This window comes from Neopelma chrysocephalum, unplaced genomic scaffold, assembly GCF_003984885.1.
Source record: "Neopelma chrysocephalum unplaced genomic scaffold, ASM398488v2 Primary Assembly neopelma1_96780, whole genome shotgun sequence".
In the NCBI taxonomy this organism is placed as follows: Eukaryota; Metazoa; Chordata; class Aves; order Passeriformes; family Pipridae; genus Neopelma; species Neopelma chrysocephalum.
In genome coordinates this window covers 1,545,998-1,561,378 of record NW_020925424.1, presented here as the reverse complement: position 1 = coordinate 1,561,378, position 15,381 = coordinate 1,545,998, and the positions used below count along the sequence as shown (strand labels likewise).

Sequence of the window (15,381 nt, the reverse complement as noted above, 5' to 3'; positions counted from 1 at the left end):
ACAGACTGCTATCTCCTCTCACATGCCCCTCACTGCCTGACATGCTCCTTTTAACATTTTTCTTACCTTTAACGCCCTTTCCCGAAAACTTATTGCTTCCTTTGACTGGTTCCTCCAACTTGAATCTTCTTTCCTGCCTATCTCCCTATATCCTACATGCTTCTTGCTCTGCCTAAATGTCAGAAGTCTGATGTAGCTCCAATGCAGAGTAACTTCACTGAGGTTAGTGCAGTTATACAAATGTCATTATATTGAAAATAAAGTTGGGCTCTTGCTTTCTTAATTTACTAAACCTTCATTTCTTTAAATGATCTGTTGGTGTTAAGGACTTTTGTTTCGAATTTGTTAGCTTATTTTGAGAGATTCCAAGCCTACAAACTTTTCTAAGTAAATCAGTATCTGGGAATGAAATTATTATGCTTCTAGACCAGCCACAGAGGAATCTTTCTCTGTTGACTGTAGGGCTGCTTAAAATTGTGACCTCAACCAGATTTTTAAAGTGATATACAAGTTACATGATGGGATGAATCAGGCTGATAATCCCTTCAGAGACTGCCAATTTCTATTCTAGAAGTAGCTATGCTTTTTTATACGCTACTGAAAGTCTGCTTCAATTTTTCATACTTCAGGGGTTATTATCCTTTTAGTTTACTGTCTGATTTTATGTGTGTTCTGTTTCTACCTGTTGTTCTTGCTCCAGCATTGTTCATTAGCCTAAACAGTTACTGCACTTTTCCAGTGCTTACTCTCTTCTGTACTTGTAGATATACAGTACCTTTATAGGGACAAGTAAATGCCTGTTCATTTTCTGCCTCAACCTCTACTTTGCCACGCTAACCCAGCCAAGTTCTGTCAGTCACATTTGAATAGATAGGCTTTAAAGTCTTACCTCATCTTGGTGACCTTTCTTTTCTTCTGTCCTAATTTGAAAGAATCTTGAATGTGGGAGACCTGTGCTGTGTGCATATGAGATCTTACTACTACCTTAAAATATTCTCCTTAATCCAGTGCTCCTAGGATCACAGTTGTCTTTTCTTGGCAGTTTTCCACCAGAGGCTGTGTGTGCTTGTATAGACTTGCCTGACTGGCTTAAATATTGCTGGTAGTGTAGCCACAGGCACACAGCACTCATTAAAAACTGAAAAAGCTAACTCAAAATCTAGGGAAATATTTAGTAGCTATCTCACGCTGCACTGCCTGCTGCCACAGTTACCAAGGCTGCATTACGTCAGCTAGCTGTAAACTAGGTAGCACAGGTATAAATGTCTGAAGTTATCATTGTTACTGACACCAGTGGTAGTTCTTAACTATCACACCTCGTCTTTCACTACTACATCATTAGTGATTATTTCTTGTTCTCTTTTTCCTGTCAACCACATTCCAGGGCTGTAAAGCCTGTTTTGATTAGGGGGGAAAATATACATGCAGACCTTAACAATATATACTTCTCTTGCAGAACTTAAGATGGTGTGAACAGTACTTCTTGGTTCACCTTCATTTTGAAAGTTTCTTCCCTAGGCAGAATCTTACCTTTGTCATCCCCCCACTCCTGTTTTGATCTCCCTGAGCACAGTCAAACAGATGCAGAAATAAGACAACCAGCTACAGCCTACTGTATCTTTTCTGGGTGGTTTAATACCTGTTAGGTTCTACTATGTGTTGCTTTTCTCATTTTTGAGGCGATGGCATCTTTTCAAGCACACATTTCCTATTTATCAGGAGCAGTGTCATCCCCTTCAACACAGAGAATCACCGGTAGAATTTGTTCACAGCTGGATGAATGCTATGGGCACGTGATAAATTTTAAGGCATAGTTTGTGATACAATCAGCTGTGTCTTTTCTGAAAGCTGCATGTTCTGTTCCCCAGCATGCTGTTGCCAGCATTTGTTTGATCCCAGAGTGAGCCTATTCAGAAATTTACAAATAAGAGGAAAAACAAAGGAATTGTCTTCCACCAGCTTAGCTCTCTAAACTACCTTAACATGGAGCCAAATTGATAGCACAGCACACATGATGGGAGCAACGCAGGTGGAGGTGCAGACTGGAACTGTTCCTCTCAGCAGCAGCTGTGAGCATGGCCAAACCATACTGAAGGAACACACCTGAAGTTTTGTAATCGCTGTGTGGATAGATCACAAGGTACACATTCCTTACCTGAAAATGTTTGTCAAGAAACACAAATGTTTGACAAGAAACTGTTCATATTTTCATATTCACAGATTGTTTCAAATAGTCTGCAGAATGTCCATTTAGTTAGAAGATATGAACAGTGCTGACCTTGGTTGGAGAGACTTGACCCTAATTACAACTTAACATCCACACCAAAGAATTTTCCTTTTATTATGAAAAATAATCTTCTTGCTCAGTCTTCTCCCTTAAAAGAATTTTCACTACAAATGCATGTATTTTATTTTATGTTCAGTTCACTGGCATGAATACAGAGAAGATAAAAATGTAATTCAATGAAAGCATTACTAAGAATATTTAAAAATGTTTTTAGTTGAGTATAGATAAATGACTAGTGAATAGTTATGTCAGTAAATTTCAAAACCTTATTACATAATCCGAAACTTCTCAAATCACAAGAAGTAGCTATCAAAGTTGCAAAAAAAAAAAAAGACTTTTTTTCCTTCTGTTTAATCCACTTTTTAGTGTAAAGCCAACACCTTTCACTCTGTTATAAAAACAATTTATTTTTTTCTGCTATTCTAGAATATAAAACGTGGACTACTGGTGCACAAAAAGTATTATGGATGCAGTTTATATTGAAGAGGTATCAGATTTCCCTTGAAAAACAAGAATCATAGACAATAAGCATTTAAAAGGAGCCACAACAACCTGTAGAGTGTGCAGCTGATGCTTACAATTATTCTTTTTCTGCTGATGCATTCCTACGCTCCAGAGCACACCTCTCACCTTTAAAGCCGTCACACTCCAAACATTGCTTGCACTAAAGAGAGTCACTGTTTTGCCTCAAGCAAGGAACATAAGTGTTGCAAAACTGACTCCTCCTCTAATGGGGTGAGCATGTACAAGTACACAGAGTTGTATTTCTCCTGGAGCTGCCAGACTGAACATTTTGCAGTCAGAGCTCTAAAGCTTACAGGCTTTTTCTTTGTTTAGCTTTCTTCTGGGTCTTTTCCCCCCCTTTCTTTCTGGATTTTTTTTTTTCTTTTAATATATGTGAAACTCTTTCAAACGCTGTATTTTCAAGTCCTTGTTCAGGAAGCATTCATGAACTGGCATGGGTCAACATACATTTCATTACCAGGCAAAAGTAAGTACTGCAGTTAAACCTGTGTTTACCTTACTGTAAAGGGTTTGGTGTTGTTGTATAAAGGACAGAGTAGACTGTAGTTCTATTAGCAGAAATTAAAAACTTATCAAGAGGTAAAATCAGTTCAGCTTAATGTGGTGTGCTAAATATCATATGGCTTGCATTCTGAAAAATTAAAAAAGCATTTTTACTTGTGATTCAGTGGTCTCTCTTTTAAAATACTGAAATAAGCTGGACACAGAAATGCCACTCCTTCTGTATGGTTTTTTTTTAAATGAGAGTTGGATTGTATTTATTATTTTAAAGCATTTTTAATGCACCTGGTAGTACTAATTTCATTATACTACTGCTTTATATCATTTATGTTCACTAAATATACCTCATTTTTGTTATTCATTAATGAAAATATGCTGGTTGAGGAAATAAACCTCCTGGAGCTCCCATAACTGCCGTCATATCTTCCACTGTCTTAATGTTCCCTAGCTATTATTTTATACTTCCTGTGTTACCCTGTCCTACGCTTGCATATACATTCACTAGTTATCAGATTCTGTTTTGTGTTATTATTTTCAGAATTCATTGGTATTGGCATAGACTGGCAGTTAAAGGCTGAAGGGAAATGGATCTCAGAGAGAAGGGAAAGAAAAGCTGGTTACTGAGCTGGCAAGGAGTAAAGAAAACGATGTGATCTGATCCAAAGAGCATCTTTTTAGCCCACTTTGTCATGCATTCTATTGAAACATTGTACTGTCATAATCTGTAACATTTTCACTATTCCAACAGTCACCTGGGAATTCACGAATACCTTGGAATGAATACAGTTTCCCTTGCTATAAGTTCCCTCTAGAGAGCGCAGCAGCCTGCAAGACAGCTTGTGTGGATTCTGTGTCCGTATTAACCAGTGTAAGATTACTGCATAAGTGCCGTGCTGCAGCTATCAGTCCTTTCTTCTTTTGAGAGTTGCTTTGCTATTACTGAGCTGCACTAGGCACTCCCCCAAGGCAGGCAGATGGATTGCCCAGGCAGTGAACAAGTTTAGCAACAAGTAATGCTTGAACATCTGCATAATGAAAGGAGCCATTTACCATTTTTGCAGCACGAGGCATCTAAGAAAGTCTGTGGCGTTGAATGCACACCAGTCTGCTGTGACAAAGTACAGCCGAGTTAAAGCGCAACACAAGGATTAACATAGATCCTCGCTGTGGCTTGGAGCATGGAGATCTTGAAGGAAAACAAAATCTAGAGAAATGCAGTTAGCGTAAAGGCAGCAAGGAGCAAAAACAGATAGGTAAGCCTAGCATTTTTTGTGTTGTTAAAACTGAACTGGAAATCTGCCAGACTAAAATCTCATGTGAAAGATGTGATGCTTTGAAAAGGGCCAGTTTTCCAGTAGACTGACCTCAGTAGGTTCTGAACTCAGGTTTCAGAGTTTTCATCTTTGTTTTTCAGAATGGCTTTAAAGTTAAGCTATTTCCATTGTATTATCATCTTTTTTTTTGTTGCGCAGTGAAAATGTACTTTTTTTATGTGTTGAGCATTCATGGCCCCAGCTGAATTACCACCCGTAGCAAATGAAGCTCAGCTATCAGAGACAAAGTGCTCAGGAACAAAGGTGGCTTTGGAAAGCTCTGGCCTTCATTTAGAGATTGTGGAAGCTTGACTTCCACATGTTCCTTACTGCACCGAAGCAAATTGAGTTCAGCCACTTCATTCAGCTGCATCAGGATTTGAAATGAAACCTTCGGTGTCCCAGGCATGTTTTTTTCACCAAAATCAGACACAGGTTAATTGCAGACTCATAGAACACTAGAAATGCTTTGTTCCTACTATCTCTTGTTTTTATCTTGTTTGAAATTAATATTCTGGTACTTCCAGACACTGAAATTCACAAACTTAAAGTTGTTCTCTATATATTTATGTACCTGCATGTACATGTCAATACTTTTTATCCCTCAGGCAGGATTTTTTAGAGTTTTGTCACAAACTCTTGCTATGCAATACCCTTCTTTCAAAGTTCTACTTCTCCCTGAAAACCTTAGTTTTCTGTGGCTGCAGCGCCACTTTTGGTTCCCATTTATATCTTCAGTACAGTTGCCTTTCAGAGAGGTTGTAGGATTGTTTCACAAGGAAAGATCAAATGGCAACTCATCTTGTACCCTAAGGTTTTGGTTGTACTAATAAGCTGGATTATTCTAATGCTCTAATAACTTCACTTATGAAGACTCTCATTGACCTTTTCCTGGCTGGTCTCCTGGAGTTTTGGGGGGATGCCTTAGTTCCCTGGTTTGGTATCCACTCTTGTTGATCTGTGATTGCTATCACATTTCTCCTCAGCCTGGCTCTGAATTGGAAATCTCATGTCACATGAGTCTGTTCGTATTCAGGCTGCATGGGCAGCTAGGCTAAACTTAGTTCATTTGAGGCTGTTCTTGACCCTTTTAAAGAACCAGCCCATGTAATTTTAATATAATTTACTGATTGGTCAGCTGTAGCTTTCCCTAGTCTGCAATCCTCCCTCTCACTCTAAGTTATCACTGTGAATCAATTTAATTAAACATTATTAAATCAAGGGTGCAGGCATTTTTATGAGCTAAAAAATGAGAGCAGGAGAGTTTCTAACTCTTGTCATTCCTATCTTTTTTATTGCCTGGCCTTACTGAAGAGGTTATGACCTTGCTCTGAGAGAATAGTATCCCACAGTTCTGGTAGATACAGATTGGTTATGGTTCTATTTAACATGACCTTTCATCCTTCTAAAAACTTACTTGTTAATAAACTTTTATATCCAGTAGACTTTTTACAATCACTTTTTAGCCCTAAAACTTTCTCAGAAGTTCCAGTTGAGCCACGGGTAATTCTGTTGGTATAAAAATCTTTGCAAATAATCTAGTTGGATTTTTATTTAACTGATTTTTCACTTCATTGCCAATACTGAAAACTGTTCTTAAAGAAACTGAAATTATCAGATTTTTTTAATTGTGTTTTGGCAAGTCAAAAAGACAAAACTTCAGGCTAAGCAAAGCATTCAGCTAATGCTATCTAATCTGAATGAAAAACATTTCATTTTAAAACTTTTTTTTAGAAATAAAGGAATTAGGAATTAGGAAACTGTCATTAAAATTGTAAAGGTTTTCATCGTAAAAATCTATGATGACTCATGTCAGTGTTTCAGAATACTGTTTAGGTTTTCTTTCTCTTCTGAAACATTTTATTAATATTTTATCATAATAAAATCACAACAGCTTATTTAAATTTTACAGCTCACTTTAGCTTTTGTCTCTGAATTAAAGTTCTAACCAAAAATTTCTCTCAATCCAAATTAAACCTTTACTTTTCCTTTTCTAAGGTTTACTATTAATTTTGGTGTGTTCTGGACTAGTACAGATTTTATTCTCGGAATCTTGTGACTACTTTTCCAACTGTTGCTTATCTGTTATGGAGAAGAAGGAATACCTTCTCATCACACAAGTACAAGGAGTTTATGAGACTTGCAGCTGTTGCATCCACCAGTCTTTCTCCAACTTTTTCAAATGCAAACACCAAAATGATCTAGTCATCTCATTTTACCTGGACCATTGCACCCTACTTATTTTTGGTTGAGAAATTACAAACTGTTCAGGTCCTTTAAAGTTCAGTCATATTGCATGGCAGTTTTCTACAGCTGATCAACAGAAGTTTTCTTAAGGAATAATTCAATTCATAGTGTTTAGCAATTAACTTCATGTTCCCAAAAGAAGCCTGTGCTTGGAAGAATCCTACACTGATAGTCATGTTTTCTGTATTTGCTGTATTCTTTTGGAATTTTCTCGTGCAGGATAAACGGTGACCTTACAAAGGCTTTTTTTAACCTGTACTTCAAAATAAAGTATGTAGGTTGTTTCAGCTGAAGATTCAGAAGAGTTTGGATCAGAATTATTAACATGAGAAATTAGGAAGCACTGAACCATGAGGAAATTTATATCTCAAAGCACTTAGTTGTTTCTGGAGTCCAGGCTTCTTGTCTTATGGGTGTTGGGAGGGACAGAGAATTCTAGAAGTATTTGCAGCATGTGACCATTTCAGAGTAGTACTTAGAAGCTTCTTGAATGTGTACGTTCACACATCCACGTATTGTACTTGTGGAGAATGTGTGAGGTGCCTGAGAGATGCTCTGGTGCCACTGGATGAAGTCTGCAAATTATTCCATGAGGCACCTTGAACCCAGACTACCCCATAACACAAGAACCATTATTCTCCTGCCTGCAGCTTGTACCTGCAAAGTGCAGCTGTGGCTCTGCCTGATAACCTGTCCTTTACTACATATACCCCATACCTACCAGCAGCATCTGACCAACCAAGCAGAGGATTCTGCTTAGATGCCTTTTATGCTGGTCTAACAAAAAGCACCAAAAAGGAGCTAGGGAATCATTTCACATTTTCTGGTGGATTTTTCCTGCCCCAATCGAGGTTAGTGAATTAAAAATGTGAAAGAATGAGTATTCAAAATTAACGTTAAAAATACAGTTTTCTGGGATGTCTCTGCTGTTCAGGATTGCGTTTAGGTTGAGTCCTATTGCCTTTGTGTATAGGTTAGATTATTGTCATGATCCCTCTAGCTTTACAGTTAATGATCTCTGAAAAGATGTCATTGAGCATATTTGCTACATCTGATATAACTTTTTTTCCCTTGTCTTGAGAAATTTTCTAATCTTCTGAATTTCAAACCCCTTACACCCTGAGGTTACCCGAGTCTTTTGACATGGCCATTCTCTTAGCAAATTCATTCCTCCCTCAGGGCAAAGTCATTCCACATTAACAGTACTTCTAAGTTGTAATATTTCCACTTCTGGTGAGCATGTGATACATAACATTCCCTGTGAGCAAGTATGTACTGGTTCATAAAAACAGTCAATAAACTTGGCGCTAATTATTTCTGAAAACTTTCAGACCTCTAACTGGATCAAGAACAATCAGGAGCAATCGTGATATAAAAATGGAAGTTTTAAAATTCAGGATAGAGTAGTCTGTTTGCTGAAGAGCACGTTTTGGACGCTGCTGTATGATGTGACCCTTCTTCCTTGGACAGAACAGGAGATTGCCTTTGGAAAAGCAAAGATGACTTGTAGCCAAGTCTACATCTGCTCATAGCTTAATCCAAAAATTGGGTTGTTGCTGTTGCTGTTTCTTCAGCCCTAAACATTAGCTGGGAAATCATGAGAGTTTAAGAAAGTCAATCCAAGAAGGATAAGCTTTTCCTTCAAAAGATTCCTTTTACTTAATCATGATTAAGAGAGAAAATAAAGAACAATACACCTCAGTGATTATAAAGCAAAGTCTACCAACCTTATGAAAGGTAGATAGATCATGATTTTGTGAATACAGAATAAAGATACCAAAAAATTTAAAGGTACGTACTTTAAGTCAAGAATAAAAATCAATTTAAAAAACATTAATAGATAAACTACTTATTGAGATAGAAGTGTTAAGTAAACTACCAGGCTTAACTAAACTACTAAATTACCCAGTTCAGTGATAAGGTCTGGGTATGTGAAGGTAAGATCCTCATGTAATGTTTGTTTTAAGTAACAGTATAAAGTATTTTTGTCTAGATAAGGTAATTGGGTATGATCATACCATTTTGTCTTAATATAAGGGAGATAAAAAATAGTTTGTTGGCTATTTGTTACTCAAAGTATGTCTTCTAGTCTTCTCTTCAGGAGAAGCTCAGCCTCACATATCTTGTATCATCTCTGTTCCCTAATCATCATCATCTATCTGCTTAGCCTGTGTAATGCCAAATTACCTCCAACTGCCTGCAATAGTTACTGTTGTAGGTAAAAACAGTATTCATATGTAAGTTCTCTCACTAATTATTATATCCTGCTTCCTACTTATTTTATGTCTAACACCTGTTTTCATTCCTTGTTTGAGTGGTAGCAACCTAGATTTCTATTGATTTAGAAAGTTGAGGAGAGGATGAGAAAAGGGTACAACTGATGGAAATGTCATTAGTCTCAGTTGAAGAACAACTTTAGTACAAGATGGTTCAGGCTACATTCCTCCAACTTCTGCTGGAAGACCTGACCCTCAAAAGTCTGATGACCACTGTCCCCAGAAGCCCTTCCCCCTTTCCCAGCCATATGACCCATTTAGCCCAGAAGTGCATCAGATCCCTCAGGCCTCAGAAGTCCTCCCTTTATCCATGAAAGTCAGCATTTAGTCATGGTCATGGCCATACCCCATGTGATCTCAGAACCTCCTGTAACTGCCAGCAGCTGAAACTCTGCCTTTTTCATTGCCACAGGAGTGTGTCAAAGGCCCTCATGCACGCACACACACACACACACACACACACACACGTGTTCCTGTGTGTTCACGAAAACATGTAAAATGTAGAACAGTTTAAATGTGTGTTTATACATAGTTACACTTCTTTATAATACACAAAAATCATATTTATAAAACGTGTGTATAGAAGTGTTTAGTAAGATATAATGAAATTAGTTGAAAACGTAAGTAGAAAGGAAACAAAATAAAAGGAAAATACAGTTGAATGGTGTTGGGAGTATGTCAGAGAGCAGGGAGGCCACAAAAAATCTGAATATGCACTGGGCAAAGGGCTAAACCTATGAAGCTATTCAGGAAGCTTCCACCCAGCCCCAGGTCATTCAAAGAATAGACCAGACCTGTGAATCTGACCAAGAGGCCCCCTTCACCTGCCTTTGAATCAGCCAGATCACCTTATGGGGCTGTCCTTCAACTTTGTCCTGTGCTAGAAAATATAGGTAATGTTGCTTACTAAAGTTGAAGACCAGAAGAAAAAAAATAACTTCACAAGAACATGTTTGTAGGGACACCTAGAGCCCAAAAGGTCTTCCTAAAAAGACCATCTGCATTGGAGAGAAGGTGGTTGGGCTGGCATTATGAAAACAACAATTTGTGTGAGGGGGTAGGAGGCAAGTTTTGTCTACATCTCAGTGTCCTAACAGCTACTTGTAATACCATGACAGGAATTATGCTCCATGTATTCCCTTACCCTTATGTTGACATGGATTTTATAGCACTTTCTGAAAACATGATCCTGGCTGATTGCATAAAAGACACAATTATTTTGTGAATTGTTTTTAATCTTGCTTAGAACCACAGGATAAAAAAAAATAAATCAAACCATTAAAAAAACACATCTTTGAAAGAAAACAAATGATGACAATGAGAGGCAGGTCACCATCACCCCAATGATAAATAAAGTTTTGTTGAACATGACAAATCAGTTGCCTAATGTTTGTTTTTCTGTGTGCATGTAGTAGCAGCATGTTAACAAACTGCAGCATCTGTCAAAACATATTTACTATGCTCCTGAGGAAGTGGGATGCTTTGGGAATGTAAAGCCCCTTTCTGAAACAAGCAGTACTACTGATCTGAAGAGAAAACAGGTGGCCTCATGTCGTGTAAACCAAGACTTAGAATATAACACAAGGCTGTGAGAAAGTCCTTTAGAAGTAACAGGTATGTGTGGCTTATTCTAAACACAATAACAGTATTGGTCTCATTTTAGTGGTGGTGAACATACTATCCCGATGTGCCTGGACTGTGTGTCTGAAAGGCAGAATGGGTTCTGAAGTAGCTGAGGCTTTTAAACCATTTTTGCCACCTCAGTAATTACCAAGCAGAGAATGGATGTTTTTAAATCAGCCTTCACACAAGTTGTTAAATTAGAATAATTTTCACTTCTTTGTTACTAATAATGAAGTAGAGGCCTCTGTCACAGATTGCTTTAACAGGATGCTCAAAACTGAGACATGGGGATGTTTTACAGCAAGCAATTACCATTTGCTACATTAATGTGTTACTGGAGTTTATAATAAAGAACTATAACCACAGCTTCTTCATTACAGTCAGAGAATGGGCGTGAAAACTCCAAGCTGTGCAAGGATTTGGAAAACCACGTCTGGCAATTGGTAAAAATTAGAGTAAATATGCCTCCACTTAGAAAGGAAGACCATGAGGATGTTTAGGACAAAATAAATATTTGACAGTAGTTATGACTAGATGTTCCCAGGTACTGTTGAAATTGTGAATGTTATGGTTTAAGCCTAGCTGGAAATAAGCACCATGTAGCTGCTCGCTCAACCTCTGCCTCTCTCCCCCCACCCTGGTGGAATGGGCATGAGAATCAAAGTAAAACTTGCAGGTTGAGATAAAAAAATTCAAGGAAAAATTTAATGAAGTTTAATAATCAAAAATAAAGTAAAATACCATAATAATAATAGATTATAATGATAATTAAAAGGGAAAAACAAGTGATGCACATTACAGTTGCTCACCACCAGTTGACCAATGCCAGGCTCCCCTTCCCTAACCCAGATCAGCCCCTCTGTTTATACACTGGGCATGGTGTTCTATAGTGTGGAATGTCCCTATGGTCAGTTCAGGTCACCTGCCCCAGTTTAGTTTGTGAAATTCCTCACCTGCAGAGCATGAGAAAAGAAAAAAAAACAACCTTAGGATAAACACGACTTAGCAAAAAACAAAACATCAGTGTGTTATCAACACCATTCTTACACCAACAGCACTGTAAGAAATTAGAATAAGCTACTGAGAAGAAATTAACTCTACCGTAGCTGAAACCAGGACAACATCCACCCCCTTATTACATACAACTTATGTCATGCCAAGTTCCACACTTCTCAATATCCCATTACCTTCCCTAGGTGTCCTCAGGACAGAGAGAAAGGGTCAGCATACTGCTTAATACACTACAGTCACCAAGGTGTAAAGGGGACATTTTATTCCAATGAACTTTAAAGAACTTTAAAAAGTGAGTGGTACTGAGGACAGTATATGCAAAATTGAGAAGTTTCTATCAGTAAAAAGGCAAGTAAGGAAGAAACAGCTGTTTGTGAAGTGGTGGTGATTGCCAAAGAAATTTAACAGCTGGATAAAAGCCTCTCAAGTCCATGATGTTTAGCAGCTGAAGCCAGAGTGGGAGAAAAAGAAGGATGGTAAACTGTGGTTTTTACATCATGCTCCCCAACAATGCTTACACCAGAATATCCCCACAAAACACCAGTTTGAACTTTACCAAACAGCTATTCAAAGCCCCTGGAAGCTGTCAGGCCAGTGGGAGATGGGGTTTGCAGAAATACAATACCCAGGCAGCTGGAATAATATTAATAATGCTGCTGGGTAAGACGTGGCATTATTCTTTGTGACAAGTCCATTATTCATCCATATGCATATTGCTGGAATGTATAAACATTTACTAGTTCCAACAACAGAGCTTTAACTGTTGACCAACCATAGACCTGGTCTTCAGTCCTGCAATTAGGGAACGAAGCTTAAAATGGATGAAAATCCTTGTACTCTTTGTTCAGCTGGGAAGCTAGCGAGTTTTTCTGAAACTTCTCCTGGGGTAGCCAGTGACAGTTTCCTTTTTAATTGACATGCCTGGAAGGTTTTTATCCCAATCTACCTCTACACAAAACCTTGTTGAGTACCAGCTGGTTTGAGATTTATTGGTCCCATTATCATGCTGTGTTCTGGCACATGGTAATAGCAGTGAGCTCATTGCAGCAACGTAGTACAAACTGCATTATGTGCCAGTAAAACAACCTCACATAGAAAGAGACAGCACTGAAATAAACACAAATGAAAACAAGCATTTCTTATTTTGCAGTGGAAAGGAGACTCTGAAGTTTTATCTGTTGACCTGAAAGGTTCTGATGTTTTAAGGAAACACACCATCATGTAGTAAAAAATAAGTAGTAAAGGATAGTAGAAGAATTAAAAGGATCCCTCCTTGTCCACGAATTATTAAAGAGCCCAGGTGGAGTAGCAGCCTCTTTTCAAAAGCTATACCATTTTTCTAAAAGAGTTTGGAGATTATTAAGCCACATGTTAAAAGCATGGCTGAAAACATGGCCGAAGATGCAATCAGATATGTCTCTCAGGCAGTTGTGGTCCAGTTGCAAACACTGGCAAAGCAGGAGATCTCTCAGGTTGTTGAGAGACACATCAAAGCCCTGAAGGGCTGTCCTTCCCCAAACCCTTAAAAGGAAAAGGATGGGTAATGCCAGTCTGCATTTCAGCTGCAAAAAGTAAAAGAATAACAAATGCTGCTGAACTGTAGAAAACCCCAAGAAATTCAGAGGAAGGTGGCCCTTTCTACCAGTAGAAAAGGAGATATATTTTAACAAGGCTGCTTTTTGCTCACAGCTGCTCAGAATAGTGTACCAAACCCATACTAGATTTATTTGAAGTGGCTCCAGTGCAAACAGGCCTCACAAAGAGCTTGTTCAGTGAGATGCCATTACTGTCAGCTGTAACACAGACTTTTCCCTGGACTTGAATGGGAAAGACTGTGTAGGTCTGAACAACCGTGCTGGATCTTTGCTTAAAAAAATTGTTGAAGAGTGAGCCTGATGAATTACCTGTTGGCTGCTTTCAGCCAGCTGGATGATAACTTAGGAGACATCCTGTGTTTGTAAGCCCAGTCTGCTATGTAAGGTATAGGTGATTTGGAAGTTGCCTTCAGGAGTTCATCTTTTGTCCTAACAGGATGCATGTTTACTGCTGCATCATGTTCAGGGGAAGCATTCACTTAGAGAAGCCTTTTGGTAAGTGTAATCCCTTGCCCTAGTCACACTGGACAATTTGGTTTTGTTTCAGAAATTTCATCACAGCTGTCGTTTATCCAATGGATGTAGTCTTTTGGGGAAAATCCATTGTGAACTTCTCCTAGTTCCCCTACACATGCTCCTGTAAAGGTAAATTTTTGTTCTGATTTTCCATTTTGGTAGGCAGTGTTTTCTGTATCTTGCAGCACAGCACAAAGTCCAAAGACAGAATAGATAATACTGTGCAGCAATCTGGTTGGGATTTCATCTGTCTTGTTAACTAGTAGTTGTAGGACTTTATGTTCTGCCTTTTTTTTTTATTTTATTTTCTATTCGTATTTAAACTTTGTTTTTGGTACCTCTTATTAAGTAATCTTTCATATGTAAGCTTTTGCAAATATAAATTCATTATTATAAACTGTATGCATTTTTAAATATACCCACCTCGCTGTATCTATATTTAGAGATATTTACAACACTTGTATATGACATATATCAAGAATATATAAGAAGCTCTTGAGAAGCTTGAAAGAGGATGTGGGGTTTATACCACTAAAAAAATGGCATCCCCATGCAGGGAAGAGGGAGGACATCCTGCTCTTTCTGTGCTTTGGGGTTGACCAAGGTGTGACCTCACCTGCCAGACATTCCCAGGAAGTGCTGATATCACCTGGGTTACAGCTGGGTTACAACAGTGGCCTCGCAAGGACATGATGATGACCTAGTTGTGGGGATAAGCCAGTCACTGGAAAATGAGTGTGGTTCTGAGGCAGAGGATCATGTCACCCTGAAGTGACCTGCAGCAGGCACCTGCCCTGTCCTGCCTCATGTGAAGCTGTCCTGACCCCAGAATCTAAAACAGGACACTGGAAAAGGGAGGCAAGATCTCTTTAGACAAGAGAACACCCAGTCAGCAGTTTCTGTAGCCTGTTTGCAATTAGCATCTTCTGTGCAGATTTTTAACAGAACTTTTTTTTTTAACTGCACCCTCTGTGTGTTGATCACTTGTTTATAAACGACTGTAAGATACTGAAGTAAATATATGAGAGAGCATGGAGATAAGTAACAGCAACACAGGTTCCCACTGAAAAGAAACATTCTCCAAGTGCTCCAGTTCCCTTCTAAAAAAGTAATAAGCCTCAAAGATAGAAGAGCAGCAGTGATGTCATACATCTGCACTGTGGTCAGGCTTTCAATACAATTTCATGAAATTTTTGTAAATTAGCTAGAAACCCATAGTCTGTATGAAACTAATGTGCAGAATGCCCCAGTCCTTGAAAAACCACTTACAACTGGTTATCAGTGAGTCACTGTCGGAGCGAAAGGGCAGATTGAAAACAGCTGCCCAAGACTAACTCCTTGGTGTGGCAACTAATCTGACTATCATTAGTGACATGGATAACGCTATACCATATATTTACTAGACAACAGTGAAACGAGAGGGACTTCAGTTTACTGGAAAAGAGAAAGAAAAAGAAGTCATATTTGTAGGTCATGTATTGTTTCTG

The 15,381-nt window shown here is 38.4% G+C and overlaps 1 protein-coding gene across 6 annotated transcripts in view; it reads left to right on the top strand.

Moving 5' to 3' along the window:
* PRLR (prolactin receptor) overlaps window positions 1-15,381 on the top strand; it is a 155,716-nt gene that overhangs the window by 62,351 nt on the left and 77,984 nt on the right. For 2 of the 6 annotated variants that reach the window (XM_027709503.1, XM_027709498.1), the window contains exon 1: window positions 3,026-3,278. The exons of 3 other annotated variants lie outside the window; for them this stretch is intronic. The gene's annotated coding sequence lies outside the window, so the exon portion shown is untranslated. Of the gene's footprint in view, window positions 1-3,025; window positions 3,279-13,814; window positions 13,874-15,381 lie in introns of those variants that run through there. One more of the 6 variants, XM_027709499.1, reaches the window with a different exon arrangement.